General features: G+C 40.4%; 1 protein-coding gene and 1 pseudogene across 43 annotated transcripts in view; one reads left to right on the top strand and one right to left on the bottom strand.

Annotated features, from left to right (window-relative positions):
- The window catches only part of RBM47 (RNA binding motif protein 47), a 206,579-nt gene that overhangs the window by 135,740 nt on the left and 56,343 nt on the right, over positions 1 to 14,496 (top strand). For 8 of the 43 annotated variants that reach the window (XM_078003285.1, XM_078003262.1, XM_078003283.1 and 5 more), the window contains one exon: positions 13,981 to 14,109. The exons of 31 other annotated variants lie outside the window; for them this stretch is intronic. The gene's annotated coding sequence lies outside the window, so the exon portion shown is untranslated. Of the gene's footprint in view, positions 1 to 7,966; positions 8,109 to 13,980; positions 14,223 to 14,496 lie in introns of all 43 variants that reach the window. 4 more of the 43 variants (XM_078003293.1, XM_078003270.1, XM_078003292.1 and 1 more) reach the window with 2 other exon arrangements.
- LOC114678282 (large ribosomal subunit protein eL37-like) lies at positions 1,853 to 2,379 on the bottom strand (annotated as a pseudogene).

Raw genomic sequence — 14,496 nt, 5'->3', positions numbered from 1 at the left:
CAGAGTCTCACTCTGTTGCCCAGGCTGGAGTGCAGTGGTGCAATCATGGCTCACTGCAATCTCTGCCTCCTGGGTTCAAGCAACTCTCGTACCTCAACCTCCGGAGTAGCTGGGATGACAGGCGTGCACCACCATGCCTGGCTAATTTTTTTTTTTTTTTTTTTCCAGACAGAGCCTCACTCTGTCACCCAGGCTGGAGTGCAATGGCGTGATCCTAGCCACTGCAACCTCCGCCTCCCAGGTTCAAGGAATTCTTCTGCCTCAGCCTCCCAAGTAGCTGGGATTACATGTGCCCACCACCATGCCTGGCTAATTTTTGTATTTTTAGTAGAGACAGGGTTTCACCATGTTGACCAGGCTGGTCTCAAAATCCTGACCTCAGGTGATCTGCCCGTCTCAGCCTCCCAAAGTGCTGGGATTATAGGTGTGAGCCCCCGTGCCAGGCCAAAACGTACAAATTTTATTTTCTGCATTCCTAGGGCTCTTTGTGAAGAAAGAACTTCACATTCTTTGAACACTTACCATATGCCAAGTGTTCTGTGGATACATTGTCTTACTGAAGTCTTACATCCACCCCAGAATGCCTTCTTCCTCCTTCTCAACCATGAAGAGAATCCCTCCCACCTCCTTAATACCACCTGTCATGGCCTTTATCACACTGCATTGGAATTTGTTTGCATTTCTATATCTTCTACTACACTATGAGTTTTTCAGTGACAGTCTATATGTCATTCAGGTTGTAACCTCAGCATCCAGCTCATAGAGAGAACCCTATAAATATTTCTTAAAACTGGGTATTGTGTGATCTTCGTTTGACAAATTTGACATGGTAGGCTTGCCTGGAGTTCCTAAGTGGAAAGTGACAGGGCTGGTTTTTGAGCTTCTCTGTGCCACATTCCAAAGCCTGTTTTCTTTCTGTCTCCTTTGCCTAATGTTTGCTTTGTTTAGCTTGGTCGCTTGGGAATATTAGAAAGCATCATTGAGATAATGAGGGTGATGGAGGAGGGGAAGCGGAAGGGGAGAAGATGCAGGGGAGTTGCTGCCTGCTGAGGCTGGGAAGGGAGACTAATTATGCATTGCTCAGTTAAGCAGTGCTCCAGCCCCCTGATTCCCATCCTCATCACACTGCACACTCATGTGCACACACACATACACACACACACACACACCCCATCAGGGACAGGTCACGGAGGGAGTGCTGAGTGAACAGGGACCAGGAAAACATTTTCTTGGAAAGCTATTCACTGTGGGAACAAAGAGCTGGAACACAAAGCCAGGCAGCCACTGGGACATAAAAATTGTGTCGTAAGGAAACTTCTCTGTAAGATAATTCTGCATGGTGAGGTTTTTAGTGATTAGGTTCTAGTCTGAAGTGAAATTAGGGGAGAACATGGAACATGGACATCCTGGCATCCACAGCTGCATGCCTGAGCTTTATTCCTTGGAAACAATGATCGGAACAGGAGAGGTGTCACGGGAGCCTTTGAAATGTGCCCTTCTGAAGTGGAGGATAATAAGTGGCAGTGTCTGCCATACTTATCCCACGCTCACAAAGTGTGACTTCATTTTTTTTTCTTTTCCTTCCTTTTTTTTTGGGGATGCAGGGTCTCGCTCTGTCACCCAGGCTGGAGTGCAGTGGCACAGTCATGGCTCACTGCAGCCTCATCCTCCGGGGCTGAAGTGATTCTCCCACCTCAGCCTCCGAAGTAGCTGGGACTGCAGGTGCATACCCCCAGACCTGGCTATGTTTTTGTATTTTTCATAGAGATGAGGTTTCGCCATGTTGCCCAGGCTGGTCTCGAACTCCTGAGCTCAAGTGATCTGCCCATCTCTGCCTCCCAAAGTGCTGGGATTACAGGTGTGAGCCACCATGCCTAGCCTTTTTTTAAGGTTCAGGTTTTAAATCAGAACCTTTATTGCCTGACTAATCACTGAAATTCTTAAGATAAGCTGGATGTTGCAATAGCTGCCTTCTTGGGTTTATGTGTTGTCCTTTTACAGAATCCATGCCTGAATCTGCAGTATGCAATTTTTAGGTGTCCTATATGACCAGTCCTGGTGGTGTTCCAACTTTTAGCCTTGATACTTCAGTTATACTTTCTCTTGCACTTGGCAATGTAGCCACATTTGCCACAGGTTGACTTCTGAAGGTGGTAGGCTTTAGAGCCACAGCAGTGGCACATCGTGTGCATCTTATTGCGATGCTTTCCAGACGATGATGTTCCCTTCGTCATTTGGCTTCTGCAGCTGAGACCAAAGAGTGTGTGTAGCTTTAGAGAAATGTCTGTTCAGACTCTTTACTGATCTTTAAGTTGGGTTATTTGTCTTCTTCATTATTGAGTTGTAGGAGTTCTTTATACATTCTAGATACAAGGCTATCATCAAATATACAATCTGCAATTATTTTCTCTCATTTTGTAAGTTGTCTTTCCTTTCTTAATTGTGTTGTTTGAGAAACAAAGCTTTCCATTTTGACAAAGGCCAATTTCATTATTTTTTCTTTTACTGCTTGTGTTTATCATATTTGAAACGTGTCATATCTAAAAGGCTGCTGCCTACCTGAACTAAGGTCATGAAGATTTATACCCATGTTTTCTTCCAAGAGTTTTACCATTTTAGCTCTTATTAGGTGGTTGATCTATAATGATTTAATTTTTGTATATGATATGAATGAGAGGTCCAACTTTATTCTTTTGCATTGTGGATATCCAGTTATTAAAGCATAATTTCTTCAAAAGACTATTCCCATCAATAGTCTTGGCACCCTTGTCCAGAATCGATTGACCACACGTGTATGTTTTGGGTTTTCTCCCCTGAACTCTCATTTTGAATCCATTGTCTTATGGTCATCCTTATGCCAGTACCATGCTGCCAACCCTCCCCGCACCTTATGGTTTTCCCCTAAGATTTCCACATCCTATATACACTGTCTTGTTTACTGTAGCTTTGTAGTAAATTTTGAAACCTGGAAGGGTGAATCCTTGAGCTTTGTTCTTCTTTTTCAAGTTTGTTTTGGCTATTCTGGGCCCCTTGACTTTCTATATGAATTTTAGGATCCATTTGTCAATTTTTTTTCCAAAAAACTAGCTGAAATTTTGATGGGGATATTGTGTTGACTCTGTAGATCAGATGGAAGAGTATTGTCGTTTTAGCAGTGTTAAGTCTTCTATTCATGAACAAGCAGTATCTTTCCATTTATGTAGATTTTTTTTTCTTTTCTTTTCTTTTTTTTTTTTGTGAGACAGAGTCTCACTTGTCAGGCTGGAGTGCAGTGGCGCGATCTTGCCTCACTGCAACTTCCGCCTCCCGGATTTAAGTGATTCTTGTGTCTTGGCCAGGTGCCACCATGCCCAGCTAATTTTTGTATTTTTAATAGATGGCCTAGATCTTTGATTTCTTTGAACAATGTTTTGTAGTTTTAACACTTGTATTTTTTTTTATGCTATTGTAGATGAAATTGCTTTGTTAATTTTATATTTTAGTTTGTTCATTGCTCGTGGATAGAAATTTATCATTGATTTTTCTATATTGCTTTTATGTCCCGCAACCTTGTTGAACTTGATTATTCGTTCTAATAATTTTTTAATGGATTCCTTAGGTTTTTGCATATAATTGACTATGTCATCTATGAATATAGTTTTATTTCTCCCTTTCCCATATGGATCCCCTTTCTTTTTTTTTCTTTTTTTTCTTTTTTTTCTCCTAATTATCCTGGCTGGAAACAAGTACAGCATTGCATATAGAAGTTATGAGAGTTCACATCCTCATTGCTGTTCCTATGGGAAGATCATTCAGTCTTTTCCACATTAAGTGTATTAGTCACGGGTTTTTTGTAGATGTTATTTATCAGATTGAAGAAGTTCCCTTCTGCTTTAATATGTTGAGTGTTTTAGTTATGAAAGGTTGGTGCGTTGTATCAAATGCTTTTCTGGGATCTATTCAGATTATTGTGTATAGTTTTTGTCTTTTGTTGATATGGTGTATTGCATTGATTGATTTTCATCTGTCAAGCTATCTTGCATTTCTGGGATAAATCAGACTTGGTCATGTTGCTGAATTCAGTTTGTTAGTATTTAGTTGTGTATTATTAAAAAGTCCAAATGCATAAGATGTGTTGATTTGTTGTTTTCTTATATCTTTGTCTGTATTTTGTGTGCCTATAATACTGGCCTCATTGGGAAGTGTTCTAGTCCCTTCTATTTTTTGGAAGAATTTGTGAAGGATTGGTGGTAATTAGACTTTAAAACATTTGATAGAATCCTCCAGAGAAGCCATCTGTTCTTGGGCTTTTCTTTGTGGAAAATGTTTGTGATACAAATTCAGTGTATTTACTTATACGTCTATTCAGGTATTCTATTTCTTCTTGAGTCTATTTTGGCCCTTTGCATCTTTCTAGGAATTTCTCCTCTACATGTAGGTGTTCTAATTTGCTGGCATGTAATTGTTCATAGTATTTCTTTGCTATCCTTTTTATTTCTAGAAGATCAGTAGTGATGTCACTTCTCTTATCCCTGAGTTTAGTAAGTTGAGTCTTTTCATTGCTTTGTCATTCTAGCTAGTGGTTTGTCAATGTTGTTGCTCTTTTCAAAGAACCAACTTTTGGTTTTATTAACTTTTATTTTGTTTTTATAGTCTGTATTTGCTTTATTCCCATCTAAATCGTTATTATTTCCTTCCTTAATCTGTTTCAGATTTATTTTGCTCTTCTTTTTTCTGGTTTCTTAAACTGAAAGCTTAGATTGTTTACTGTATTTTAACTGTTACCTCCTTTCTCCCAAGCTCCATTTTACAGGACAGCTTGTGAGTATGAATGACCGATGCTGAAACAGTCAGGGCATGCAAATTTTCTGCTTTGAGGACAGAGTTAACAGGGCAACTGAATACATGTCGGGGGTATACAGAGTAAAACTGACACACAGCTCTTTCATTATGGTGCAGTCCAGATAGCATTGTGATTCTGGGGCAAAAACTTGGGCTCTGGGGTTTGGGAACCTGGATGTGAATTCTGCATCTGCCACCTAATAGTTGTGAGACTTTGAACACTTATTTAATCTTTGTAAGCCTCAGTTTCCACATCTACAAAATAGAAAGATAATTAGTACCTCATAGGGTTGTTGTGAGGATTAAATGAAATAGCATATGTGAAACACCCAGAACTGGTGGTAACAACTGTTGAATAAAGAGTAAATATTCTCATCTTGTTGTTAGGTCAGATGGGCCTTTGCTTAGTCAACTCCATGTAAAGTAGCTACAGAGCTTGTTGTTGTGTTTCCATTAGTTTGTACCTCTTTGCCAACCATCTATGAACTCACTTGTATCTACTACCAGGGTGGACCTCACCTGCATTTGCTACCAGGTGCTGAGATACACTTCTCACTGTGGTTGCAAAGCCCAGGATGTTATTTCCAAATGAGCTCTTTTCTCAGACCATTTGCAGGCCTTGCTTATTTGATCATCCACCCATATTATAATGATGATATGAGAACAAATGATGGTATGAGAATAAAATATTTTCCTAAACAAATTTGAGACATGCTCGGGGTGGAAGTACCATAAATTATGAAAATGGTACTCACTGAAAAGTTCTAATTTTCATTTCATAGCATCTCAAGTTCTCCCTCCACCTCCTTTTTTTTCCCCCTGCTTTTTTTTTTTTTTTCTTTTGAGACAGTCTCGCTTTGTCACCTAGGGTGGAGTGCAGTTGTACAATCTCAGCTCACTGAAGCCTCTGCTCACTGCAGCCTCTGCCTCCTGGATTCAAGTGGTTCTCGTATCTCAGCCTCCTGAATAGTGGGGATTACAGGTGCATGCCACCACACCAGCTAATTTTGTAGTAGAGACCGGGTTTCACCATGTTGGCCGGGCTGGTCTTGAACTCCTGATCTCAGGTGATCCACGTGCCTTGGCCTCCCAAAGTGCTGGGATTTACAGGTGTGAGCCACCACGCCCAGCCTCTCTCTCTCTCTCTCTCTCTCTCTCTCTCTCTCTCTTTCTTTCTTTCCCTCACCCCTAACTCTTATTAATCCCTTTCATCAGAAGCTTCACTAAAGAACAGAAAGGATGTGCCTTCCTTTTTTTCCCCTCCTCTGGCCCTGTAGGTACAGAGAAATTACAAAATGCCAGGCTATACATAGGGGAAAAGTAAGAAAAATTCACTAGCATATAAATGGACAACCAGCTTTCTTTGGTATATCCATCAACATGAATTTTATCCAAGTAGATTTATTTTTTTGGAAGACTAAATTTAGTGGGAATAATCAATAATATATTAATAATAGTTAAATTTGATTTATCTCTTCATACTTTGGGCTTGCCATTCTTATTCTTCGTGTAGCTGTGCTTACGAAGTGTTATGCCAGGACGTGAAAGGTGAGCACAAAGGGGTTGACTAGTTGACTGTCTGGTTTTTGATAAAAAAAGAAATGATGAGGCCAGGCATGGGGGCTCACGCCTGTGATCCCAGCACTTTGGGCGGCCAAGGCGGTGGATCACTTGAGGTCAGGAGTTCGAGACCAGCCTGACTAACAAGGTGAAACCCTGTCTCTACTAAAAAATACAAAACTTAGCTGGGCATGGTGGTGTGCACCTGTAGACCCAACTACTTGGGAGGCAGGAGAATCGCTTGAACCTGGGAGGTGGAGTTTGCAGTGAGCCGAGATCGCGCCACTGCACGCTAGCCTGGGTGACCGAGTGAGACTCCGTCTTTAAAAAAGGAAAAGGCAAGAAAAGAAATGATGATGTAGAGCTGAAATCACTAACATCATCAGATGGAAGAGTCCTTGAGGAAAATCTGAGTTCCCAAGACCTGATTCCTTTGGGGTCTTTTTTGTCACTTTCAGTTCCATCTGCCAATCCCCAGTGAAGGCTCCACTGAGTCTCAGAGATCTAACAGATGACCCTTGACCATCCTAAGGTTACTCATGTTGTCTCTCCCTCTTGGGGGAGCACAGATAATAATTTTTTCGTGGCTACTGAAATCTTAGGACTCTTTCACTCCGGTGAGTGCTTAAAGAAATACTAGCCTTGACTTCAGGATCCAAAATAAACCTGAATCCTTGTGAGTATCTAGACAACAACTGTAGAAAACAGCAACAATCAGAGATCACCTGACAGTTAAGAACTGGCTAAAAATGTTTGCACATTACCAAGATCAAGCAACATATAAATTACCCAGAGACATAGAATAAATGCTGCATAAATGCCTTTGTTATTAAATAGCACGTGTGTTCTGTTGAATCCTAGTCATATGGGGGAAGTCCTTCTGCCTGAACTTCTAAATTTATAGGAATCGCAGTCAATGTTTCTCAATCCATGTGCCCTCTACCTAACCCTCACCCCATTTCCTCTAAAGATCTTCTACTGGGGGAAAGGTTTTACAACTTCCATTTAAATCTGTGATGGGATTTCACCATATTGACCAGGCTGGTCTCGAACTCCTGACCTCAAGTGATCCACCCGCCTCGGCCTCCCAAAGTGCTGGGATTACAGGCATGAGCCACTGTGCCCAGCCCAAATGTAAACATTTTTGCTGATATAGTAGGACTCACTGTTTTGATTTCTATCTATTTTAATCAGACAAAGTTTGATTTGAATAAAGTTGAACTATTTTCATGTTTATTCATCATAGAATTTTGTTTTTCTGCAAACTGCCTGCTCATATCTTTGCTCATATGTATTGTGTTGTATTTTTCTTGTTGGTATGGAAGCACTCTGGCATATTAAGGAAATTGACTCTTTAATGACACATTCCTAATTGTAGTTTGTCTTTGATTTCGTTTTAATAAATGTTTTAAAATTCCATTTAATGCTCAGTTCTTAGAAAAATGAAAAGAGTGATTGGGACTGATGTTGAGTTCAATTTGAAATTCAGATAAATAATCAGTTTCTTCCTTAGCTACTGTATTTAGTTTCTAAACTCTCCACACTAAGCTCTTTTTTTTTTTTTTTTTTTTTTTTTTTGAGACAGGGTCTTGCTGTGTTGTCAAGGCTAGAATGAAGTGGCCCAAACATGGCTCACTACAGTTGGACCTTCTGGGCTCAAGCAGTTCTCCCACCTCAGACCTCCAAGTAGCTGGGACTACAGGCGCACGCCACCACGCCTAGCTAATGTTTGTATTTTTTTCTTTTTTTTTTTTGTTTTTATAGACAGGCTTTTGCCATGTTGCCCAGGCTGGTCTTAAACTCCTGGACTCAAGCAATCCGCCCACCTCGACCTCCCAAAATGCTAGGATTACATGAGCGAGCCACCCTGCCTGGCCTATTTTCTCTTTATAACAGTGTATTCTCATAGTAGTGTTTTGTCCCAATTTTTAAAATTGTTTATTTGAGTACTTATTCAGAATCATGACTGACACTATTGTTTTCATTAACGCATCAGATCAAAGTAGTTCTCATTTAATTCTTATAGTAATTTCACCTGGAACTTGGGGACTGGTAATTTTAGCATTGGCGTTTCTAAAAACATACTGTGATAAGCTGCTCCATCACCATTTATTTGGTTTCTTTGTAAAACTAAAGCCAGAGAAACGAGGTGCTTGACAAAGCATTGAGGTGTCAAGGGGCACATACAGATTTCAAATTGGAATCCTGAAACAAACATGGTAGGAGAACAGAAGAGGGTCCCATTTGCATATTCTTAACCACTTAGATACAGCAGCTGTCAATTTGGCTTTCCTTTATCCTGACTTTCCAGAGTTGTTCACCAAACAGGTAACAAGATTGAACTTTAAGTCTTTATTTCATAATGATTCTTCATAAGTTAAATTATCTTATTATGACTTATGGCTCCATGTTGTGAGTAAAAAGTCATTTGACCAACTGTTTGGAATTCTTGTCAATAACAATTGCTGAGCACCCATGTTAGTGAATTTCTGTGTGTGTGCACAGGGTGGAGAGAAAAGGTTGAGAGCAAATACCTTGGGTATACTTTGTAAGGAACCATAATCAGCTTGTCATGCAAACATACGACAACTGTGCAAACAAACATTTTTTACAAGACAGTCTTAACAAAAACAACAAAAAAGAAAAAGAAAACAACAACAACAAAAAAACAAGAGACAGTCTTAAACTTTGTATATAAGCTTTAATTTTCAAATGTAGAGTCAGAAGCGTTGCTGTTTAGGCAATGTTGTGATGAAACAGGAATCAGGTTTGATCCCAAATGACAAATACACAATTGCCGAATATCTAGAAAAGAAGAAATGCTAAAGTGGTGTGGCAGTGAGTAAAGTTGTGTTGAAAAAGATAGATACCTGGATTAAAAAAAAGTCCTTTTGGGGGAAGGTCGTTCAAGAGGAGAGTTACAAAGGAAAATAAGAATCTGGTAGATAGAGAAGGAAGGTAGCCTTGGAGATTTTGTGTGTGGGTGTGTATCTGTTGAGGTTGAAGGGAACAAAGAGAAATTATGCAGTGATTTGTAATCATAAGTTAACCAGAGATTGGCAGCTCATGATCAAAAGCCTGCAATGTTATGGATGACCAAGGATCACCTCAAATTCCCTTCATGGGAGTAACATGATCCCAACCATACCTAAGGAAAATGGTTCTTCCTACTGCTTTCAGGACGGTTAGTGGGGAAAGATGTCAGGTAGGAAACCCAACGGGTGGGCGTGGGAGGTTGTGCATGGTTAGTGCTGAACTAAATCAGGAAGAAAGGGAAAGAAAAGAATTGGCAGAATGTAATGATGGGTCGAAATGGAGAGAATGAGGGACAGAAAAAATAGGTTCATTTTATCAAATCATTAAAGTTTTGTTGATCAAAGTAACATATGTTACAGATATTTAACATACATGTATTATATATGTATTTTAATCACCCGTATTCATATTCTGACTATCCAGAGACAACCACTGTCAATATTTTGTTATATTTTTCTTCATTTGATTACTATAGTATCAGTAGAAATTGCACCGTACATAAAGTTTTTCTCTACTCTCTTTTTTCTTAAGCTCATATATTGTGAACCTTTACTCATGACATTAAATTCTTTATAAATGTAATTTTTAGTGGCTGGTGTGTCACCATTTATTTAACCATTCCTATAAGGATTGTTTCTCAATGTATTATAAAGAATTTTGAGGTAAACATGATTTTTCTCTTATTTCTTAAGGATAGATTTATAATAACATCATTGCTAAGCAAAAAGAAACATTTCCAAGCTCTTCGAATACACTATGCAATTTCATTTTTAGAAGGGTTTTGATGTTGTCATACTTGTCTTACTGAAGTGTGACACTTAATCACTATTCATTAAGTATTTTAGCTAATTTTATTGGTTGATTAAAAAGTGATATTGTATTGTATTGTATTGTATTTTTGTTCTTTTGAGATGGAGTCTTGCTGTGTCGCCCAGGCTGGAGTGCAGTGGCACGATCTCAGCTCACTGCAACCTCTGCCTCCCGGGTTCAAGCAATTCTCCTGTCTCAGCCTCCCGAGTAGCTGGGATTACAGGCCTGAGCCACTGCACCCGGCTGCACACCAGTGATCTTAAAAAAACAGAAAAGCTGATCACATCACTTCTCTACTCAGAATCCTCCAATCAACCAAGGAGAACCTGAAGTCCTCGCCTGGGTGTTATAACGCTCCCGTCTGACCCCTGCCTGTCTCCCTCTGCTTCCACTGCCCCGCCCCTTTCTTGCTGTTCTGTTCTTCAGGGACTCCTCTGCCTGTCACCATCCAATCTTCAGGGTCTAGAACAAAGCCACACATAGTAGGATCAATAGCCATTGTTGAACAATTGAGTGACTCTTACAACCAATTCAAAATTGAATGCCTTGCCAAGTTACCATTTGCTCATGAAAATCAGGCTCATTGTGTCTAAACGATTTGCTTCACTAGCATTTTATGTTGTTCTTTTTCCTGAGCTTATACTCCTCACTAATTTTAGCATCCCATCTAAACTGATCAGCCTTGCAGTTGACCTTTTAAAGAGGTTCTTGTGTTTCTGATTTCACCTGTAATCATTAATAGTATAACCAGTTTTTATAGATCCATCACAGCTGAAGTTTTAGTGTTTGATTTTTTTTGAATAATTTCAATTACTTCCATATTGCTTTCAAATTTCTTTGACGTATCTACTTTTATTTTTCAAAAAATAAGAGCTCCCTTTTCAAAGTGGTAAAAGAATATGTCGAATAGGTAACTAGGCTTAAATAAGAACTGAACCCCAAGGTCTTAAGAAGAAAATTTTTCAAAGCTTTTCAGACTCCATGTAACTCATTTAGTAACTTGCCAGCTTATCAAGCCCCTGATAAGATTCCGTTTCCTGGCTGATCATAAAATATGTCTAAAGTTTATTCCATTTTAGGAATGCTCAATTCTTGAAATAAGGAACATTCTTCAGGAAAGAGGTGTTTTACTTTTTAAATCACAAAGTAAACAATTACAGAGAATATATATTTTGAAGTGTAGGGCTTTGTGATTGCCTCTGTTTACAGCTTGATGCAATTGTAAATAAGAATGCGTGCTAGGCCAGGTGCTTACACCTGTAATCCCGGCACTTTGGAAGGCTAAGGCAGGTGGATCACCTGAGGTCAGGAGTTCAAGACCAGCCTGGCCAACATGGTGAAACCCCGTCTCTACTAAAAATACAAAAATTAGCCGGGTGTGGTGGCGTGCACGTGTAGTCCCAGCTACTCTGGAGGCTGAGGTCTTTGACTGCACTTCCCCAGGGCTTGAGTACATCTCAGGATGTTATAGAAAGTGCTCCTTAAACACCAATTGGAATGGAAGAGCATAGTACCTGATAAATCCAGAACTTAGGGGATTTTTGTGGCAATTTTGAGGAAATTATGTTAAAGAGTAAAACTCACGGAATACTTGGCAAAACCACACGCTTCCTGAGCCCTTGTTAACCTGACTGCCTTGTTCCTCCTGGCTCAGGAGGAAAAATAGCTACTTTTCACATTATGACAATGTAGCTGGCTTTTCTCTAGCGAGTGGAACAAAAGGCTACAATGTTACACATGATTTGTGACTTGCTGATAGGTGTCCTCTCTCTACCAGCATTCAATGTTTATTCTGAACTTTCTCTTTTTAAGATTAAGAAGTCTGTTAAAACTACCACAGAATCTATGAGGTAAATACTGATAATTACTTAGCTTATCAGATGCTACATTTTGCTATGTTAGAGGGACAGACAGAAAGGGATGGCCCTGAAATCTAGCAGGTTTCAAAGAATTAATGGAGAGTGCTGCCTCAGATAGAGGAAGGGCTTAGAGAGAAAATGTGAAGAGAATTCTCTTTAGATTCAAATTAAATTTTGTGGCTTTCTTAAGTTATGCTTTCATTCATCGAACATTAAAGGGTTTCCTACTTAGCTCCAAAGATGTCATCTCAAAGTTCCAAAGTTTCTCTGGTTTAGTACAGAAATTTCTGTCCCTGGCAGGCTGACAGAGCAGCAAGGTGAAACATGGTAGGTAGATAGAGAGGTAGCTAATTAGGAGGAAAGAAAGAAGATTATCTACTTAGCTCACGGCGGTAATGTATGATGTCTAAGAGCCAGAATGCTTAGGTTTGGATCCTTCACTATTTGCTGGCTGTTGGTCTTGGAACAATTACTTTATTTCTTGTTTTCTCATCTATAAAATGGAGATGAGACTGTGTGCCGTGGCTCATGGCTGTAATCCTAACACTTTGGGAGGCCAAGGCGGGTGGATCACCTGAGGTCGGGAGTTCGAGACCAGCCTAACCAATGTGATGAAACCCTGTGTCTACTGAAAATACAAAAATTAGCCAGGCATGGTGGCGGACACCTGTAATCCCAGCTACTCAGGAGGCTGAGGCAGGAGAATCACTTGAACCCAGGAGGTGGAGGTAGCAGTGAGCCGAGATTATGGAACTGCACTCCAGCCTGGGCAGTAAGAGTGAGACTCCGTCTGAAAAAAAAAAAAAAAAAAAGGAGATGGTACTAGTACCTGCCTCAACCATGTATGGGGATTGCATGTGTTAATATATGCGAAATGCTTAAAAGAGTGCCTGGTGAAGGAAAGGGGCTGTATATAGGAGTTAGCTACAGTTATTTTATTACAGATGGAGGTGATGAATTGAAGTGGCTGCCTCCCACATGTACTCTTGTCAGTGTTGGATGTAGCACACATGGGTGCTTGAAGTCTGTGGGCTTCATGACTGCCCATTACACAAGAAAGTAGGGAACACAGACTGATTGTGCTTTGGTGATAAATTTAAATTTATATTATCCTGAAAAAGGTTGATCCCCACCCACTGTCATCCCTTCCTTCTTCCTCTTTGAGTCAGTCTCGCCCCATCAGCGAACCTTTCTAAGGGATAGGGATTTGGTCCAGTAGGTGAGCACTCAGGGTGGGCCCAAAGACTGTGATTTAAAGAGGGTAGAGGGAATGGGAATAAGACAGAGTGAGGGTGAATGGAGATCCCAGAGCAGCCCACAGCCTAGCCATTTTAAACTATCTGAAGTTCCTGCAAACTCGAGAAAGACATGGGAAATCAGGTTTGCTTCAAAATCATTATCCAAAAGCATTATGTTTTCTCTTGGATTTTTTTCTGTAGTTCCTGTGCCAGGATCCTACCACTTTATTTGAGATGGCAGCTGCCTTGCCTATTTTCTTTCTTTCTTTCTTCTTTTTTTTTTTTTTTTCGAGACGGAGTTTCACTCTTGTTGCCCAGGCTGGAGTGCAATGGCACGATCTTGGCTTACTGCAACCTCTGCCTCCCGGGTTCAAGTGATTCTCTTGCCTCAGCCTCCTGAGTAGCTGGGATTACAGATGCCTGCCATCATGCCCAGCTAATTTTTAAATTTTTAGTAGAGACAGGGTTTTACCATGTTGGCCAGGCTGGTCTCGAACTCATGACCTCAGGTGATCCGCCCGCCTCGGCCCCCCAAAGTGCTGGGATTACTGGTGTAAGCCACCGTACCCGGCCTGCCTTGCCTCTTTTCACATTGAATAGCCACTAGCATGTAAGCAAGAAGTACTTGATATATAATTTTTTTTTTTTTTTTTTAGATGGCAGTTCTCACTCTGTTGCCGAGGCTGGAATGCAGTGGTGCAATCACCGCTTACTGCAACCTTGACCTTCTGTTCTGAGCTCAAGCGATCCCCCTACCTCAGCCTCCTGAGTAGCTGGGACCACAGGTGTGCACCACCACACCTGGCTAAGACATGTGATTTAAATGAGTTTATATTAATAGCATATCCCATGAAAAATTGAATGGATTAGCATGCTTAATTTTTATAGCTAATAAATGGTAAATACAGTTTCCCTTATAATTCAGAGATTATGCAGACATAACCTCCCCCCCCACCACCCAACACACACATTTCTATTCTCCTACCCTGCTGTTTTTTCCTCCTTAGTTCTTTCACAATCTAGCATACTATGTATTTTACTGATGCATTCATTTAATGCCTGACTCCCCTGTGAGACTATGGCGTTCATGAGGGCAGAGATTTTGTCTGTTTTGCTCACTCCTATAGCCCCAGTACCTAGACCCGTGTCAGGCACTTTGAAGGGATGAAATA

Source organism: Macaca mulatta, chromosome 5 (genome assembly GCF_049350105.2).
Source record: "Macaca mulatta isolate MMU2019108-1 chromosome 5, T2T-MMU8v2.0, whole genome shotgun sequence".
Classification (NCBI taxonomy): domain Eukaryota; kingdom Metazoa; phylum Chordata; class Mammalia; order Primates; family Cercopithecidae; genus Macaca; species Macaca mulatta.
The sequence above is the reverse complement of the archived record's forward strand: the minus strand, read 5'-3'. Positions and strand labels throughout refer to the sequence as shown.